The sequence below is a fragment of the Meleagris gallopavo genome, chromosome 8, assembly GCF_905368555.1.
Source record: "Meleagris gallopavo chromosome 8, MGAL_WU_HG_1.1, whole genome shotgun sequence".
NCBI lineage: Eukaryota > Metazoa > Chordata > Aves > Galliformes > Phasianidae > Meleagris > Meleagris gallopavo.
The window spans coordinates 7,930,108-7,949,045 of record NC_139411.1 but is presented as its reverse complement, the minus strand read 5'-3'; the positions used below and the strand labels follow the sequence as shown (position 1 = coordinate 7,949,045).

Below are 18,938 nucleotides of genomic sequence, written 5' to 3'. Positions count from 1 at the left end.
CTGTGATTGCTAGGGTTGATATGTGGAGGCTGTTTGGGCCTGCCCTCGTGGAAGTCGGGGTGAAGATAGTAGATAACATGCTGAGAAGATTCTTAACAATCATAGCTATGTGAAACAGCAGCTAAGGAAGGGTAACGTGGTCTTGGCAACTTAAATACTGAATGCTGACTAGCAAAGATGCTCCTTCTATGACAGAAGTAGTATCCTTTTGGAAGGATGTGATATAAAGATTGCGCCCTTGATTCTAGCGTAAGTGTATTGCCTGTTTCACAAGGTGGAATCAGGTGATACCTCATTTTCTCTGCTCACTCCCACTGTTGTCTTGTGCAGGGTAGTATCTACTGAAGGTAGGAATTTCTGTGGGAAGCTGATTTCAGCCCTAAATCCAACTCTGACTATTCGCATAAGGAGGGAAGTGCCTAAGAAAGCTAAGCAGGCCTCTTCAGCTGAAGAATCTGCGTTTTACTTCTGCTTTTCAAGCTAGCATGGAACCTCTAAAGCTGATTAGCCCATTGAGCTTTGCTTTCAGGACAGCGTCAGGGGTAAAAATCAATGTTGCCTCTACCTTAGGTTCTTGGAAAATCTCAACACTGCTGAGAACCTCACCACAATAATTTACCACCCAAAGTAACACTTTTCTAATTAATTTCCTTTGGGACTAAAGGTGGAAGTAATACAAAAAAAAAAAATCAGACTACAACTTCATGTTTTAAGACAATCTTGTTGCCTTGTGGAAGGTGGTAGTTGGTCTGTTAGCTGGCCTATGAATAACTAGTTGACAAATTCCTGAGGCAGCAATGATTGGTTGTAATGCAGAGTGCTTTTTATATCCACATCTGGAAGACAACTGTTCAAAAGCATCAATTGCCAGGTATGCTCAAAATCTCATCTGTACCTATGATTTTTCCAGTGCATTGGAGTGAAAAGTTTGTGTTCTAGTGCAGATATTCAGTTTACCTATGTTTGAAACTTTGAAAGACTGTTTTGTTGACTAAGCAGTGTTGCTTTACAATATAAAATACGATAAATATGATGTCTTTTTTTAAAAAAAACAACTTTAGGTTGTTAAAAATTGAAAATTGTAAGGTTTAATGGTCTTTTTTTTCCCTTCCTACTTTTCCCTTCAGGAAAGCCATGGTAAAAGACATGAAATATCTTTAATGGAATTCTGATCCTAATCAAGCAGTTAAAAATGGACATGAATATTATTTTCTCCAGTGAGGTAAGTATTCTTAAAGAGAAATGAAAGAAAAACTGATTTCTTTTGCTTTGTATTGCTGTTGCCATTGTTGTTCTGTCCAACTGCTTTTTTCCATGCGTTTTCAAGTTATAGCACCTTTAACTTAGAGCTCTGCACTGGAACTAGTAACTGAGAGTCCTAGGATTAATCCTTTCACTTACAGGATTACTCAACTTCATGTGGCTATTCCGCCAGATAAAAACAAATGGGTTAAGGATCTGTGTTGTTCCAGACTTGGTGCAATGGGTGGCTTCTACACATAGTAGCATTTGGCCTAACATCCAGCTTTTGAGTGAAGCATCAGAGAAATAGAAGCTGCTAAGTCAAATTTTGAAGAAGGAATACTTAGGCAGAGCAACTGTAGACAGGGGAAATGAATGAAATCCCAGGGTGAAGAAAGAGTTTCTCATTTCTATTTCCTTTTTTTCCTTAATGCAGTCAGGTATCCCTCCTTTCTGGCCTGTGCAGTCTGGATATAGGTTGGGCTGTTGGTAGCCTGAATTACAGGCACATATTAATAATGCTTTTGCCAAATCACATACCCAGCTTCTTCTGTACTGAGCTAGATCTCTGCTGTTTCTTAAGGAAGTAAAAAAACAAACAAAAAAACAAATAACAAATGAAGCCCCTGAATTGAGTTAGGATCACAGGAAAATTCAGGTTGTAAAGGAACCTCAAGAAATGATGTAGTCCAACTTCCTGCTCAAATTTGCCAGTAGTCAATGAAATTCAGACTAAAAAGGTCAGTGAAGTGAAATTACTATTATATGTTCAAAAACAATAAGAAATGAATTTATATTTTGCCATATGTATTAAACATATGTGTTATAATAATGCAGATAGGACCATAAACATGCTTCTAATATTTATTGAAAGGAAAATATTTTAATTAAGAAAAGATTGCAGAATGCGTGTGATTTTTTTTTTTCCCCTGAATGAAGGGAATATAGCTCTGACGTATTCATTTCTTGTAGTCACACATCAAGCTTGTAAAGATCATCTAACATAGTGAAATGCTGCAACTACTTTTGAGAATGGATTCCCTGCCAGAATGAGTCCTCCCCCCCCAGGCATCCCTAGGGAATCTATTTACTTTCTCATGTAACCAAATTGCTTTCTCATAATAAAGGGAAAGGAAGCGAACACTTTACTTATCCTGATGTATGTTTCTGGAACACTTCCTCTGAAGTATAAATATTTGTTCATGGGAAAACATAGTGACAATGTGAATAAAAATAAGCATATTATCAGGAAGCAGTTTCTCCCCTGGCCTCTCAAAATAAGCACAAACCCAGTGCTCTTCCTCATCTTCCCCTCCCACACCCGCTCCATCCACCCCTGCAATTCTAAACTACAAAACAGAACATTTAGTGAGGCCCCCAAAATAGCTACTTAAGTGTATTGGCCAGTGAGGGTCATCCAAACAAGGGGTTAATATTGTCAGGAAGAATAGAGTTCAGCATTCCAAACCTGTTAAGAGAGTCACTGAAGGGAAGAGACATGCCCTTGTTTACTTTGGATTTCTGCTTATCTTAATGTGCTTTGAATTGATCCCTCAAAATTAGTAATTTGATAGCTTTAATAGTTGCATTAGCAATTTGATGAGCCCCCTCCAGCAGACCATCAATAACAAACATTTTGTGAACAAAAATAGAATCATAGGCAGTGCAGTTCCTGAAAGCCACTGTATAATATTATGTGAATGCAAGTTGTGACACTATTAATTATTTAATACCCAATAAGAGATTTCAGCATCATGGATGTGTGCATTAGTTTAAAATGCACATCCACGAACTCCAGTATTGATACTGGGAATGAGTGTGGAGCAAGTTGCACTTCCCAGTTCTTGGAAAACTTAGTTTGCAGGTGTGTACAGAAATTGGCTTATATATCTCATATGTGATTCAGAAAAAAGCTACATCTATGGAAGACATGTATGTGCAGAATTATTTCCTCCTTAATATCCAGTCACAATTTACTTGCCTGTGGCCTTCTTGAGGAATTAGGAGAGCACTAGTAGTAAACTCAGCTCTATGGTTAAAGAAGCTACTGCTGTCCCAGAGATGACTTTTTCCAGTCAGTAAAATAAAGTGGTATGTATGTGTTACTGCACACAAGAATGCAGACTCCAGCAATTTAATTTAGCTGCCAATTCAGGTTGATAAAAACCATGCTCTGAACTGTGCAAAACCAACAGAGAGGTGTTGGTGTGTGAAACAGTAACCTGCAGTAGAACTAAATGCAGATGAGGTAATTTTAAATCCTAAAATTACTTGAACTAGTTCTTCCCAAACTAGCAAATGCTTGTGACTAGAGAACATGAGGGATCTGCTGCATGGTTTTGGTTGGTGGGTAGATGGAAGGGGCAGTGTTGCTGTGTTTGTAGCTTTTAGTCCTGAGAATTGAATTTACATTCTCTAGCAGTATTTATCAGACTGTGAAATCCTGTACTATGCACACTTCTGATTTCTGTGCTTTCACAAAGAGGAACGACTGATTCTCATAGCACCTGCGCACAACCAGGAAACAATTGTCTGTTATTTCTGGGTAGGAAACCAAGAAATAAATGCTGTAGTACTGAAATGTCCCTTAATCCAGGGCACTTGAACAACAAGGTACCCAGCACAAGAAATCCAAGTTGTGATATATGTACATAAACAACATTGTTACCCCAAAACATCCAGTTGCCAGCTGGAAGTACGTGTCTCCCACTCTCAGAAGCAAGGCATTTGCACTCTCAAGATGAGGGTTACCAGCAATAAAAACATACTGAGCACGATAGCAGTACTTGGATTTTAGTTACTTGTTTTCACTGCTTTATCAGTGACAAGATGGACCTGGGCTTATTAATTGGCAAGTGTTGCAGTAATTGTTCTGAGCAATAGTACCATTTAGACCTGAGACAGATGTGTATTATGGCTCTCTTGACTGTATGCATGTTTTAGTTCATCATTTACAGCTATTGCTTAATGCTTCATAAACATGGTTTTCTTTCAGATGCGTGTTTCTCACTATTCATGCATGCTTAAACTTATCTGTGGATTCTTGGTTGCTAAATGAGGAGGAATATTTCTACAGATAATTTCCACTCTAAGGGAAATTGTGGGACAGGCTTTACTTGAGGCCATGCAACTGGTTCTGTTAGAATTTCTTCAGGTTTGAATCTGGTTCTTTTAATCCTCCTTTCCTTGTGCGTTTGTGACAGAGCTCCCACTGGTAATTTCTTAATGAAGGAACTGGCAACATTTGTCTTAGAGTAGGAATATATTTTTTTTACTGTTTTGAATTTCAGCTAGAAACCTTACATGAAGAAAAAGTATCGTTATTAGTGTAATAAACATTTCTCCATTACAATTTAAAGTTGTCATCTCCTGTAACAGATATTGTTTGAAAGTTAATTTATACATTTCCTGCCTAAAGATTGGAGACAAGCTTGGGGAGGCATTCACTTGCAGCTTCTAAAATGCTATGAACTGCACTCTGCTGTAGCACTTTAGCCAACAGGTATGGGCTCACATAAGATTACTAACTCTGTAATTCTTCTCTTACAGCCTTTCTCAGAAAAAGAACTCATCCTAACTCAGGAAATAGTATAAAATGTTCTTTAAAAATAGAAGTCCACATGCTTTGCTGCCTTATTTAAAAAGAAAAATATATGTATAATAGAGTTCAAGACGTCTGGTTAACATAACTCCCAAGAAATGAGTGTGCAATAAGTTTCAAGGCAGTGAAGCACTTTTGACTTCATTAGAGCTACCCACATACTGGATTAAAACTAATGCTGGCTGTTCTAGTCAGCTTTTATTTGTACAGTATTAAATTCTGATATTGGCATATTTAAATACAGTAGTTATCTGTTTGCATATGCATAATTGGAAAATGATGGCTTTTTCTTTATATTTTGCAAATCACACACATATGTAGTAACTTGAATCCTCTGAGTTCTTCTTTTCCTTAACCGATTTTTCAAGTGTGTGAAGGTGACTGTTTGACAGCCCCTGGACATTGTGTATTGCACACATTCTGTAAGAATTGCAACTATGTATAACAAGGATGTGCTTTCTCAGGTGGTGGCTTTTAGTCAGTAAAGAAGAAAAAAATTCTGATAAGGATTCCTGGTGAAAACAGTTTGGGAAAGACCCCTTAGACAGCCCGCAGTGAAGCAAGCAAACCATCATTTACTGCTTCTGAGGCTTTTTCCTCAAGATACAAAAGCAGATCTCTTCCGTGCATTTCTCTGCAAATTCTGGAGTTATTGTTACCCTTCAGCTATGCAATTTTTTTAAAAACTTATATAAAATGTTTCAAAGGGAGTAAAAATTGTCAGCCCAGAGCAACCCCAGTGAACTTTCTGATGTAATGTAAGGCCTTGACTCATTAGGAAGCAAGAGCTGCAGCAATGAGATTTGTTTAGGCATATTGAAGGAAACCACTAAAACAGATGAGTGCTGTTTCAACAGTATAAACCTTGTGTTGACATAATCCAGGCTTGTCTGTTGAATTTAAGTTTGTTTTGCTGAAATACAGTCTTTATGTCAGAATCTGTGCCTAGTAAAACCAAAAGGTTTTACGTTCCTGGCAAAATTTTCTCTTTAAAGATAACCTGTCTTTCTGAAGCAGAACATGTAGAGAAAGTAACAATGAATTTGGATCTTAAATTATTAAAGACGTGCAGAATCACACTTGTCAAAATAATGAAGAATTTTACTGTAATCTTTTATTCAAAGATGCAATACATCTTTTGAACAGCACAGTGGAAAAAAAAACAGTAGAGTGATAGGCGTTTCATTCAGCACTGTTTTGTTTTAGCTACCTGATGTCTTCATTCTAGGACCTGCATGTTGCAACTAATTCTACAGATACCACCTAAATTGAACCTCACGGGGGTCAAGTGGAAAGTTTTACTCATTGCTTTCAGTAGGATAAATATAGCTATCTATAGCACAGAGATGCAAGGGTAAATCATATTTAACAAGAATGTTTCAAAGATTAATGGTGGCGAAATTAAGCTGCCCTCGATTCTACTACTTAATCCAGCTCTTTTGTTTTCCAGCCTGGAAAGAACAGAATATGGCTTTGGATGCTGGAGTTACATATGTAAGCAGTGATTCAGAGAACTATAATAGGTTTTGACTATTGTGAAGAAGAAATAAAATACACTTCCATTCTTTTCCTCTCCACCTCTACCTACACTTTCCCATTGCTGTAACTAGATATCCTTGTTCAAGATTTGTCTGCATGATCTCTTTACACTATAAAGAACTTGGAGCAGCAATTGCATGTAAGTGCAGAGTTTTCTATTTATATATAGTTCCTGTAGAAGAGGTAGAAGAGTCTTTGAGCAATATTTCAGCTTTTAAACTTTGATCTGCATTTTGTATCCTTCTACTTATGAAACTACTAGGCTTTTAATACATTAGGTGACTTTTACATGCCCCAAAAGGCAGGCAGAACACTTATAATGCTTTAGAGTGTGAGAGAACATCTATTTATGTCTAGCTTTTAAAGCTCAATAGCCCAGATCAAGAGGGAAAAGCAAAGGCAGCATTTGCCATTGAGAGCATTTTAGTTCCCGATATCACTCACTGTTTAAAACTCAGTACTCAGAAGTGCATTTTGACTGATCTGTGGAGAGAAGGGACTGAAACCAACATCCAGCCAGAAGGTTAGTCAGAAAATTTCCCCCAGCTGTTTGCTATGACTCTCATTTCATTCCCTAAAGAAGTTATTGCTGTTTCATTGACATCTGATTGGATAGCAGAAAGGTTACAAGAAATTTGTGAAGTTAACTTCTGCATAACTGTTACAGGTGAGATAAATGGATAATGTAGTGCAGGCATGAAATAATTTCTTCAAGGTGAGGATTTTCTCCTGGGGTTAGCCTTTCAAATGTGTGCGTATGTTTTCTTATGAAGTGGTAATGAGGAGTTTTTCTGGACTGAAGATGTGTTTCTGACACATTCCTGCTTTGTGAACAAAGGCAGCACTTGCAGATAAAGTTGTCAAGATTTGAGAATTTTTGTCTTAGTCAAAATTTCACTGATGCATTAGCATTTGTTTTGCTAGTAAGCATTATATTTTATAACACTCCTATAACATGGTGGAAAGCATAGCAATGATAGCACAACAGCAAGGTCTTATTCAAAGGCAATAGCCATAGACACAGGAAAAAAATGGAGAGTCTACTTACCTTTAGAAAGCCTCAGGCAGGTAGGGATCTCCAACAAGATACCCTTGCTTCCACTGCCAACCCTTAAATGAGGTCTGGGAAGAGGTGGAGCCAGGGTTCTGGCCAGCCACTCAGGCATATTGCATACACCTGCGTTGGCTTTGCCTTCCCACAAGGTGCTCCATTGCTGGTTTAGGATGTGATTTTGCATTTCTGCTACATGCTCCAGCACTGCCATAGAGAGCAAACCATTGATTTCAAAGATGAGTCTCCTTTACTTCAGGAAACCCCTTAAATACTGGAAATAGTTGGTAAAGCTGGCATGCTCTGGGTAGTTGGCAAAGTCTTATTATACCTCAGTGTAACCACATTTCTAATTTTCTTTCCTTGTGGAAGAAATCCTCCTAATAGTCAGTTTTTCCCATTTAGTTTTGCTTTAGAACAATACATAAGCCGATTAAATCTTTCTTATTAATGTTGTAATTCTGAGGATCTAGAAGCAGGGAATGTAACCAAGGCAAGCCATTGCAAATGTTTTACCTTTAAAAAAATACTTCCCTATTTGATACAAAACTGAGCTATGCAACAAATTCTTAATATTGCCTTGTCCTCTCTGGGCTGTGAATTCAGCAAGCCGTAACTCTTCCACTTCTTCCCTTGGGAGACTATTATATAAGCATTCAGCTGCTCCTCTTGTTGTCCTTATTAAGATGAAATTTTATTTTGCTTCATTCTATCTTCGTAGGCTTAACTTTGCAAACTGGGACAACTCACGTGAATCCACCCCTTTTAAAAACCAGACTATGCAGCCTGTGCAGAAGAACAGGGCAGTATTAAAGGCAGTAATAGAATTTTGCAAGGTTTTATGGGCCTCTGACAGCAGAACTGATACCTACCTGAGTCAGCGGAGCACTCTTCCAGAAATTAAGACTTAGCCACATTCTGGGCTGCGCTGGGAAGAGCGTAGCAAGGAGGTCAATGAAGTGATTATTCCCTTCATCTCAGGCACTTGTGAAGCTGCAGCTGAAGTAAAGTTGCTAGGGGCCTGAGAAGCAAGATGTACAGGGAGAGACTGAAAGAGCTATGTTTATCTGGAGAAGAAGAGAAGGCTAAGAGGGAATGTACTTAGTACCTTCAGGTATCTAACAAAGGGCTATTGGGAAACAAGTAGACTCTTCTCAAAGCTCCACGGCAAAAGGACTATGTAAAATATATGCATATATTAAGCATTTTATCTCTCTCCATTAGGGAAAAATAGTGTAGAAATACTATTCACACAGCAAACAATTGTTGCTGTATCTCATTTGTAGAATGTCTCAATAAATTCTCATGCATGACAGGCTTCTAAAGGAGTAAAGGTTTTGCACTGTGTTTAGCATTCAGTGAATAACTGGAAAAAAAAATAAATGCAAGTGTCTGTAATGCATACAATGAATATATGATTGCATACGTTACATCTCCATCTCTGAGAACTGTGGCAGAATTGGGTGGGTTCTATGAAAAGGGATGCAGCTGACCTATTTGATTTGCTTTATATCACAATTGGCTGAGAAGAGATGTTGAGATCGCTACGTAGAAGCACCTTATCTCAAACTCTTAAATTCTGTCCTTATTAGACCAAAAAAAAATCACATTGCTAAAGGACTGCAAACAATATGCAATAGTGTTGAAAAGAAGGCCAGTTGTGAATGCATATGCATTTGGCATGGGAATTGTATAGTTCTGAGTGCAAACACATTAATACAAAAAAAAAAAAAAAACAAGGAAATGAATTTTAGTTCAATTTTAATTTTATTTTAATATGCATTTATGTAGTTTTTCCAGTGTATTTTTTCTCTTTATGAATTTTGTATGGGTAAAATCTAATGGAGCATATACCAATCCATTACAAAAGTAGTTACAAGTGATTTTGATATAGCCACATAATTAAAACCTCTAAGCCTAATTGTAGGGGAAGAGTAGACTTCAGTGATGGGAGCTGGGTAATTCTGGTATTTTAATTCACATGCTGCCAGTTGGCTGAGACTACGTATTCCACATGCAGACTTTGCTATCCTCCCATTGTAATTGATGCACCATGTCTCCTTATTTTGGTTGTACGTCATTCATTCATGTTCTTTTTTATTATTGAAGGCAGATTTCAAAGATTGTATCTTCTGTCCCTGTGGGACTACAAGATGCAACGTACAGTCCATATCCATACAGGACAATTTAACCTACTTTGTTTTACTGAATTCTTTGTAAAATTAATATTTATTTTGGCTAACAGCTTTTTGATCTCAACATGCTCTTAAGAGCTTTTCTAATACTAAGAGCCCCTGCATTCAGGGGTAAAGGAGGGAGAACTTCAGTTTACCCTATGCTACTGACTTTGATTCTTGCACTGCCTCAGGCTGCCTGTATGATGTCAGATCTGCTTTAGAATCACGGAATCATTCAGGTTGGAAAAGACCTCTAAGATCATCCAGTCCAACTGTCCACCTACCAGCAGTGCTGCCCACTAAGCCGTGTCTCAAAGTGCCACATCTACCCTTTCCTTAAATACTTCCAGAGACGATGACCTCACCACCTCTCTGAGCAGCCTATGCCAATGCCTGACCACTCTTTCAGAGAAGAAATTTTTCCCAACATCTATCTTGAACCTCCCCTGGTACAACACAAGGACATTCCCTTTTGTCTTATCGTGGGTACCTGGGAGCAGAGTCAAGTCCTGACTGTTTGTAAGCTTGTGTAACTTGTTTTGTAGCTTGTGCTTGGGTGTTACTGCCAAAAATGAGGGAAGTAATTTTCAGTTGTTCTGGATGAAAACCTTGATGAGCAGTTCTGAGTTGGTAGAAAGTTCTCTAAGGAGTTCTCCTAACAATACATGTTGGAGAAGCCTCTGAAGATAAACCAAATTACCAGAGCCAGGAGCAAAAAAGCTGTTTCTAACTTCAGTTATGGTTTATGCACAGCTAATGTTCTCTCATGATGCTTTTAATCATTTGAGAAACACATTCTCAACAGACAAAGGGTCAGTTTAGCCCCAGAGTAATGTATAAGATGTTGGAACATACAGGAATGTACCCTTACATTTTCACTTCCAAATATATTTTGTGATTTAGTAAAGCTAAAATAGTTCTAAGTAGAATTCTCTATGGGTGTGAATGCATTTTTTTATTCTTTCTTTTTTTATGCAGTTATTCTCTAAGTTTTGTGCTGGTGTTAACAGCACATAATGGAGATGCAGTGATGAGACACACTTGGCAGCACATAATCACATTTTGGAGAGCTGCATGGACTTGGCAGTCCAGACTCCAGTTAAATGCTAGCCATGGTCCAGTGCCACGTCCTTTGGGATTGCTTGTGGAAATGGAGTTTATTTCCTTCTCCCTCTTGCTATTATCCATCCCCTGAAAACAGTCAAAAAAGAAAAATCCAAGCTGGCTACTTGGAATGCTTACACATCTAATTGAGTAAAGCTTTAACACTCGTACATTTTTAATGCTTATGCTAACTCAGGGGAAACACTTAGAGTTTATTACTACTATCCTTTCTTGTATCAAAGCCTAGAAATTGCCAGTTGCTGTACACTTTATTAGAGATGCATTCCAGCCACTTCTGAAGGTATGTCACTCAAGTTTATGGTCAGTACTCCACTGTTCATTTAAATGCTTTGAAAAATGTAAATACTGATGATTATGCTGATGTTAGGATTGTAAGACATGTCCTGGGTTTTTATTTTATACTTCACTGGAGAAGATGTAATCTGAATTCTATAAGGTTCTGAATGGCAAAAGTTGCTTTAGATGGTCATTAAAGTGGAAACTCCTTAGTAGCTTGCAGATATTTCCACAGCTGCAGAAGCCTTCAGGCTTTGGATACCCTTTGATGAGAGTAAAAAAAAAAAAAAATAAAAGGGAAACCTTTCTTTGAGCCCATCAGAAGAAAATCCCTATTTCTTCCCACTCCTTTTTCACCACCTAACTAACCTCCATCATCGCTGGATTCTGTTATTTTTACTGTTGTACACTAAAGCTAACACTTTCTAACACTCCTCCTTTATGCCTATAGGACAACTCTGTGTGATGCTTGCAAGTAGAGATAATGTTATTTTTATTGCAGTTCTTGAGTCATTATCAGAACAAGTCTGCTTGCTTTGCAGCAATTTTCTCCCAGGTAACGCTAACTTACCTGTTAGAGCCACAACAGGATTCTCTCTGCTGTAGTGGTACAGCAGGTGTCTTTAATAGGGACATGGGTTATAACTTTGTGGTTTGTCTTCAATAAGTGTTTGGACTGTAAAAGTGACCATAGAGAATTAAGGTTTGCCATACCAAAAGAGCAAGATTGATACCCTCTGTATCACCTAGCCACTTTTTATCGACTTGCTTTGCCCAGCTCCTAAGTTAAGTGAGATGAACCTGGGCCTTATTGTTTCCTGAAATGCTATGTCCTGGAAACAAGTGAACACATGGGTTTTTGTTCTTACATAGAATGAAAAGTTTTAAAGAACATTGGTAGAGAAAAAGTTGCTCACAGAATCATAGAATTGCTCAGGTTGGAAAAGACCTTAAAGATCATCGAGTCCAACCACAACCCAACCATACTACCCTAACTCTAACAACCCTCCGCTAAATCATGTCCCTGAGCACCACATCCAAACGGTTTTAAGCACATCCAGGAATGGTGACTCAACCACCTCCTTGGGGAGCCTATTCCATTGCTTAACAACCCTTTCAGTAAAGAAGTATTTCCTGATATCCAACCTAAACTTGCCCTGGCGCCACTTGAGGCCATTTCCCCTCGTCCTGTCACCTGTCACCAGTGAGAAGAGACCAACCCCGCTCTCGCTGTAAGCACCTTTCAGATATTGGAAGAGAGCAATAAGGCCTCCCCCCAGCCTCCTCCTCTTCTCAGACTGAACAGCCCCAGATCCTTCAGTCTCAACTCGTAGGGCATATTCTCCTAGCCCTTCACAAGCCTTGTTGCCCTTATTCAATGTCCTTTCTGTATGCAGAGCATGAACCTTTAAAAACAAAAAGTAAAAAAAAAAAAAAAAAGCCATGCTTAATATTTGCAATGACAGGAATTGTTCTCCTGTGCTTAATTGCCTCTGGTGAACTGCAAACTGTAATTTTTCTTGACGTAGCTGTGCTCAACTGAAAAGTGTTGTGGTCTGACCTGGCTAATGTGAGTTTGGCTTCTGGCATTTTTTAAATGGAGGACTGTAAGCAAAATGCAGTTGGATATCATTAGTATGTTCTTGGTATCGGTCACTGTTGTTTGGAGGAGGTGCTCTTTAAACAGCATTATAACATGTTTTCCAAAACATGACTGTGTTGTTGCTGGCAGACTGTGAGCTGTGAGTCCGGCCTGCTGTAAGAGAAAAATTTCTTTTTGAGTCACAGCTGCGTCAGAAGAGTTCCCTCAGCCACAGCCATTGTGCCGTTCCCTTTCCTGTGCTGAGGAGTTAATTGCATTTGATTGACATCAAGTGGTAAAAGAGTCTGTGAGCAGTGTTTGTAGCAGGCAGCCTGCTCTGGAATTGAGCTCTTTTCCCACGTACAGGGCTTGGGCCATTTCTACCAGATAGAAAACTCCCAGGGCAGAAGCGTCAGCTAAGGGAAGGGGGTTTTATGGTTTAATTTTGCATCTGTTTCAAATACCAATGGAAAAGGACAGAAGTCATTTATAACGCCCGCACAAGGCATGTGCACCTCATTTAGGGGACCGTCCAGTGGGACCTCCAGAACCTTTGCACCGCGGTGTGCGGTGTTCGCGGAGTGTGTGTGCGTACGTGTGTGAGCATCCCTTCCTTTCGCTGGGGCTGTAGGTGCGTGCGATGCTCCGCAGCGGCGGGGCAGGGAGGGGCAGGGCGCGGCGCACAGCTGGCTGCTGGCTGCTGGCTGCTGGCACGCCGGGTGCTGGCGCAGGAGCGGCTCACGCCACTGCCGCCGCCCCTTTACGCGCGGCCCCGGTTTCATGAATGAAATCCAATCGCCGCGCTATAAATAGACCGCGGGGCCGCAGACGTCACAGCGCGCGGCTCTCACCGGCCCCGCCGCCGCCGCTGTCGCCGCCCGAGCGTCCGTGTCAGCGCCCCGGGCCGGGCGGGCGCAGCAGCGCCGGCGGCATGCTGCCTCCGTGCCGAGTCGGGCCGGCGCCCGGCCTCGCCCCCCCGCTCTAAAGCGGCGGGAAGGGGCGCGGCGGCTGCTGCTTCCCTGTCCCACATCCCGCCGGGGGGCCGGTCCCGCTGCGCGCGCCCCGGCTGCTGGCTGCCGGGCATCCCGTTATCCCGGGTAGGTCCCGCGTCGCCCGGGCGCGATCGGGCTGCGGGCTGCGGACGCGGGGCCGGGTCGGGCCGGTGCCGCGGCTGGCGGCGCTCCGCGCGGTCCCTGTCCCCGCAGGTGCGCTCTCCCTTCCCCCGAGGTGAGAGGGAGCCGAGTCCTTGATGAAGCCGGTCTCTCGCTTCCTCTAACAGCGAGGCCACGAGATGCAAGACAAAATTAGATGATGCGTATGAGAAGCAGAAACCTCCTGGTGCTTGGCACTTCTAGTGTCATTTTCTAAAAACCTGAAGGTTTGGAAAGATTTCTTTCTCTCTCTTTATTTCCCCCTTCTTTTCTCCTGCTTTGTGGAGTCTGTTGTGGGTTGCTGTGACAACAGCAGGAGATTGCTATGGGGGGCTCGCAGCACACAGATTATCAGGTGTCTGTCGGCTTGGGCCTGTCCGAGGACCACAGAAAGGGGCTGCAAAGGAAAACGGGAGTAGACATTGATTTGTTAAGTCAACCTTCAGTGGATACTGTGGCATCCAGTGCCTAGGGTGAAAGGAAGCCGGTCGCTGACAAACTGAACTGGACTAGTGAGAGAGCTCGGGGTTGCCTTCTGCTGGTCAAAGCACTATGCAGGCTACTAAAGGCATCAATATACTTGCTTAACAATGGTAATAACAATTTTAAAAAGCCCTTGAAGCTCTACATATGGTCACAGTGTGAGCAAGGAAGTGATGCCAGAATATTCTCAATGACTTTGTTCATCCTCAGTTTGTGTACTATTTCAGGACACACAGCTGACACAAAGCCAAATGTTCAGCTTGAGCTGTAAGAGAAGCTGGGCTGGAAATTAGTTGGTTCAGTGCGTTCAATGGAAGTTCTTAAGCCAGCACTATTTCTAGGCAAAAATTTTGTGCGTGGGGAGGAAAACACCGCTGTTACAACCTACAGACATAGAGTTGCTGTATGACTGTTTAGCGTGAGTAGCAACTGAATGGGATCTATCTGTATACAGACTATACTTCAGGATCACGGTGTATGGAAACAGAGCACCTTAATTTCTCTTTAATAGTTTAGCAAGGCCCTCTCTCACTAAGTTATGTTTCTCTCTTATGCACTTTGGATTTGTACGCCTGATGTTATGTATCAGGTCTGTGATGTATCCATTCGCAGAAAAAATAACTTGATGAACTGAATATTTATACAGGATTCTTTATCTTAGAGACATTGTACTTACAGAGCGTAAGATCTGGGACATGCTCAGATGTGTAGAAGTATTTTTATCCAAGAAGAAATAAACATCAGTTTTAACTCTGGATAGCTTTCTAAATCTCCTGCCCTTTTAAAACTCCCAAGCTTCACAAATACTGTAGAGTATTATACTGAGAGAAAGAGCTCATCGTTTGACCAGTAAATCCCAATGTTTGACTCTTTGCTAATAGATTTTGTTCACTTAAGGAAAAATCCTCAAGTCCTGCATCCAGATGTTGCTCTGTGCTGATGGAGCTGAAAGGACGGAGAAGCCTTGAATTAGGAAAGGAAAGGAGTAACAGGTGTCTGACATGTCCTTCCCTTGCTCCCACCTGTTCTGCCAGAAGAGTACACAAATGCTGTAGAAAGTATGTACTTTGGACTTGCTCCCAAGCAGAGCACTTTAGAGAAGGAAAAGTAATGCTGAACAGTCATTGCTGCATACAGCAGTTGCAGCACTCACAGCAAGGCATCACTGAGACTGAGAAGCTAGTCAGATCAGTGTGAAAGCACCCTTGGATCATTCATTGAGTTTACCTAAAAAAGCTCAAAACCTTGTGTGAGGAGTGGATGGTGGTACAGTGTGCAGGCTGGAATTGGTGCAGCCTGGGGTACATGTGGTGATAGTGGCACCCTTTCTTACTGGAGGTAGGTTTGTGAAATTAAACTGCAGATTCCCTTTGGTTTCCATCTAATACCTTTCTATTTTTTTCTTTCTTGTCTCATCTGACATAAAAGATACAATATAGCAATTTCTGTCTTCTTTACAAAAATAAAAATTCTATATGGCAACTACATGTTACAAGTCGACTTCATATATACTTCTTCCCATCACACAGTTCAGTGAGCATCATGGGATTTGCATTTGAGATATAAATTCAGAATTTGATCCAGAATCTGAAAGTAGCATTTATCTAAAGTCTTCTATCTGGCAAGATTTACTTTTCTAGTCAGTGTTTAGGTGTGTGTGTATACACAGGGAGAGAGAGAGCGAGAGAGTCATCTGGAGATTTATTGCACCTGTTACAGTTTCCTTGTAGCAATCATATGTGAGAGTGAATAAAATTACAAAAAAAATCTTTCCAAAACATCACTGATTAACAAAATATATGAGAAGTGTCACCTAAAGTTCGAGGAACGAGAACCTGATTCTGTCTTTTGGAAGGAAAAAATCACGGGAAGTGATTTCTGGGACAGCTTCCTGTGCTAGAAAGTCACCAACGTCTTTAGAATATTTTTCTTTGTAGTTCTAGCAAAACAGGATAAATGCTTCCCCACAGAAATGTGCGGGAGTTGGGAGAATGTCTTTCTTTTGGGTTGGTTATTTTGTTGTTTTTCCCTCATTTTTCCCAGTTGGGAGTACTGCTTAGAGTAACGTACCAAAGGGAGCAAAGGGAGCATACAGTGTCAGCACCTGTCTTTATAGTGGGTAAAATCAGTAACAACCTTAATACAGTATCTGCAGTTTAATAAACTTAACTACATAAGAGTAAAATTAGGGATTTCATGGTGTTTATTATCACAAAACCCAGTAGTGCTGAATCAGGCTTCTCCCTTTAATCCCAAGTTTTATACTTTATCCCAGGTACTCTTGAGCATTGTAGCCACTGAGTATTCAGCTGCAGCTTTGCCTCTGAAATACTGATCCAAATACCGAATGAGAAGCCAAGGCATCTGATGCTTCATGTGCATTAATGGGTCAAGTGGTGTGTCAGCATCGTATCTGCAGATGAAAATGTTGGTGCCGAGGACCCAGTGTCCATGCAGCACATGTTTCAGGGACTGCAGGGATTACCTTTCATCTGATGGGAACTGAACATTTATTTGTTAGTGGTGGGTAACTTATCTTTCACTTAAGATTAATCTGAAATGAATTCAGTTTGTGCACTCTGTGGCTGCTCCTGATGTAAACCAAAGCATAGTAAGTGACAGTGCCTGGGATATTTGCTTCAAAAATGTTTTCTTGTCTGAACTAAAATGGTAGTGGTGGTACACCCTTAATCTGCTACTGGAACACAATCTTTTGCTGCACAAGGAGGAATAGTCTAGGGATTTAGTGCACAGCAATATTTTGTATGTGGCTGCTCTATGGGTAACAGCTTTTTGGTGGTGATTACCACCTGGTCCAAATGGTTATTGTCTGCTTTTCAGTTATTGGGTTCTCATACACTTTTAGTCACATCAGCTGCAGCTGACTTCAGTTTGTATTGTTATGCCGTATTATACAGGATGCACAGCAATGCTAGAGGTTGCGCACTGCCTAGTCCCCTACATCTGCTGCTGTAATCTCTGGTAAAGGGTAAGAGCAGTCAGTTGGAGCCAGCTCTATCCTGAGTCCTGACAGAACACATTTGCAAAACTATATGAGAGCCATAAATCAATAATATACCATCTATCCCCTCTTTACAGGGTTGGGTCCAGTGTGGTCACCCTTCCTCATATGTCTGTGTGGTAAAAAGGAAGAAACAAAAGGAGCAGTAAGGCACTGTTCCGTGTTGTGGCCTGTTCTTGAGGTAGACTGGGAAGATTTGGTGAAAGGAGAGGTAGCAGTATTGCATACTCATCCACAGCACAGTTTCATCCCAGATACCTGCCTTCAGAAATGGCTAAACGTCCTTCACCTGCTACATGGATTAATTTCTAGAGAGATGATCTCTGCACAGAGGATATTGCAATGTATGTAACAGGTCAAAGTAATACGTAATCTGCTCAGACTAATCAGCTTGTTGACTTTGCACTTCAGGTCTTCCAGAACCTTTTAGAAGACTGACATAGTTCAAGTCTGATGTTGAGCTTTGCATTTGGTTCCGTATTGTCTCCAAATGTCTGTGAGTGTAACACACAGACAGGCCCTTTGTGAACTGCACATTTTGGGAGTCTCAAGAATATCACTGTTTTTAGATTATCCAAGGAAGTGCTTAAAAGATGTTGTGCTATCACAAAAGTAACCACAAAAGAGCTCTAATCTGCATTCAGCCCTGAATTTCTTACTCCCACATCAGTTTGTTCTTTTTCACTCTTTTCCTAGTTCACCTTCAAGGTAAGTTGACAGAACTTCAAATAATGGAACAGGGCAACGCTTCATCATCCTGGATGGGAATAATGGCCCCTGCTGACCTAGTTATCTGATCTCACCTCAAATCTTGTCACCCTTTGCTTCCCTGATTCTGAAGTGGTATAGGGTTTTCTTGTGTTTGCCTTAGCAGTTGCTCCTTTGGTCCACCTGCAATTTAGTAATAGTCCTAATATTTATACCTTGTTAAGGATGTTTTGTGATAACATCCTTATCATCCTTTCAGCAGCTGGTACAGGGTATCTTGTACTTCGTACTGTGTTGTGATTTATTTTATTAATATACTTGACGAGACCCTAACCTCCTTATTGATTTGAACCTAGCCACAAACCAGCCTTTTTGCCCACTACTCTTTCCCCAAATCAGAGCTGTTTGATGTTGATGGATTTACCACCTTTCTGCTAGCCTGAGTTTTTGAAATAATTCCCACTCAAGCTATCTACATTATATGGTGTGGATTTCAGTGTCTCTTCCCATTAGATTCCTGTAGTAATTGTGATGATGTAGTTTTGATTGGCCACCTGTTTGTGTAAAGGCCTTTCTGTTTTGCACATTTGGTTAGTGAACTTGAGCCGGGTTGGAATTACTGATTTTTGTTTTTCCCATGGAATAACTTAAAAACTTTATGGAATAGTCAAGGTCCTGACATGCTGTCACTCTGAGCCTTCAGCTTAAGGGTTTGCTCTTAATGTGAGAGCTAAGTAACCTGCTTGCTTGTTTTCAGATGCTGTCTCACTCCTATTGGACGTGCTTAAGCACTGAGATAAGAAGTAAACATCTGCAGAGTCACTCTATAATCACTGATTACTGCAGGTAGTTTTGGTGATTTATCTGTGATGTTTTGCTGAAAACAGCTGACGATTAGCGGCTGTTCTTCCAATCTTGTCTATGTTTTGTATGAGTTAAGTGATGATGTAAAACATCTCGATATTTCAAAGTAGGCAGTTA

General features: G+C 40.7%; 1 protein-coding gene across 6 annotated transcripts in view; it reads left to right on the top strand.

The window, feature by feature from the left end:
- Positions 1-18,938, top strand: part of RHOBTB1 (Rho related BTB domain containing 1) — a 49,581-nt gene that overhangs the window by 3,113 nt on the left and 27,530 nt on the right. For 5 of the 6 annotated variants that reach the window (XR_014884632.1, XM_085229227.1, XM_085229226.1 and 2 more), the window contains exon 2: positions 1,128-1,222. The gene's annotated coding sequence lies outside the window, so the exon portion shown is untranslated. Of the gene's footprint in view, positions 1-1,127; positions 1,223-13,504; positions 13,691-18,938 lie in introns of those variants that run through there. The other variant, XM_085229224.1, reaches the window with a different exon arrangement.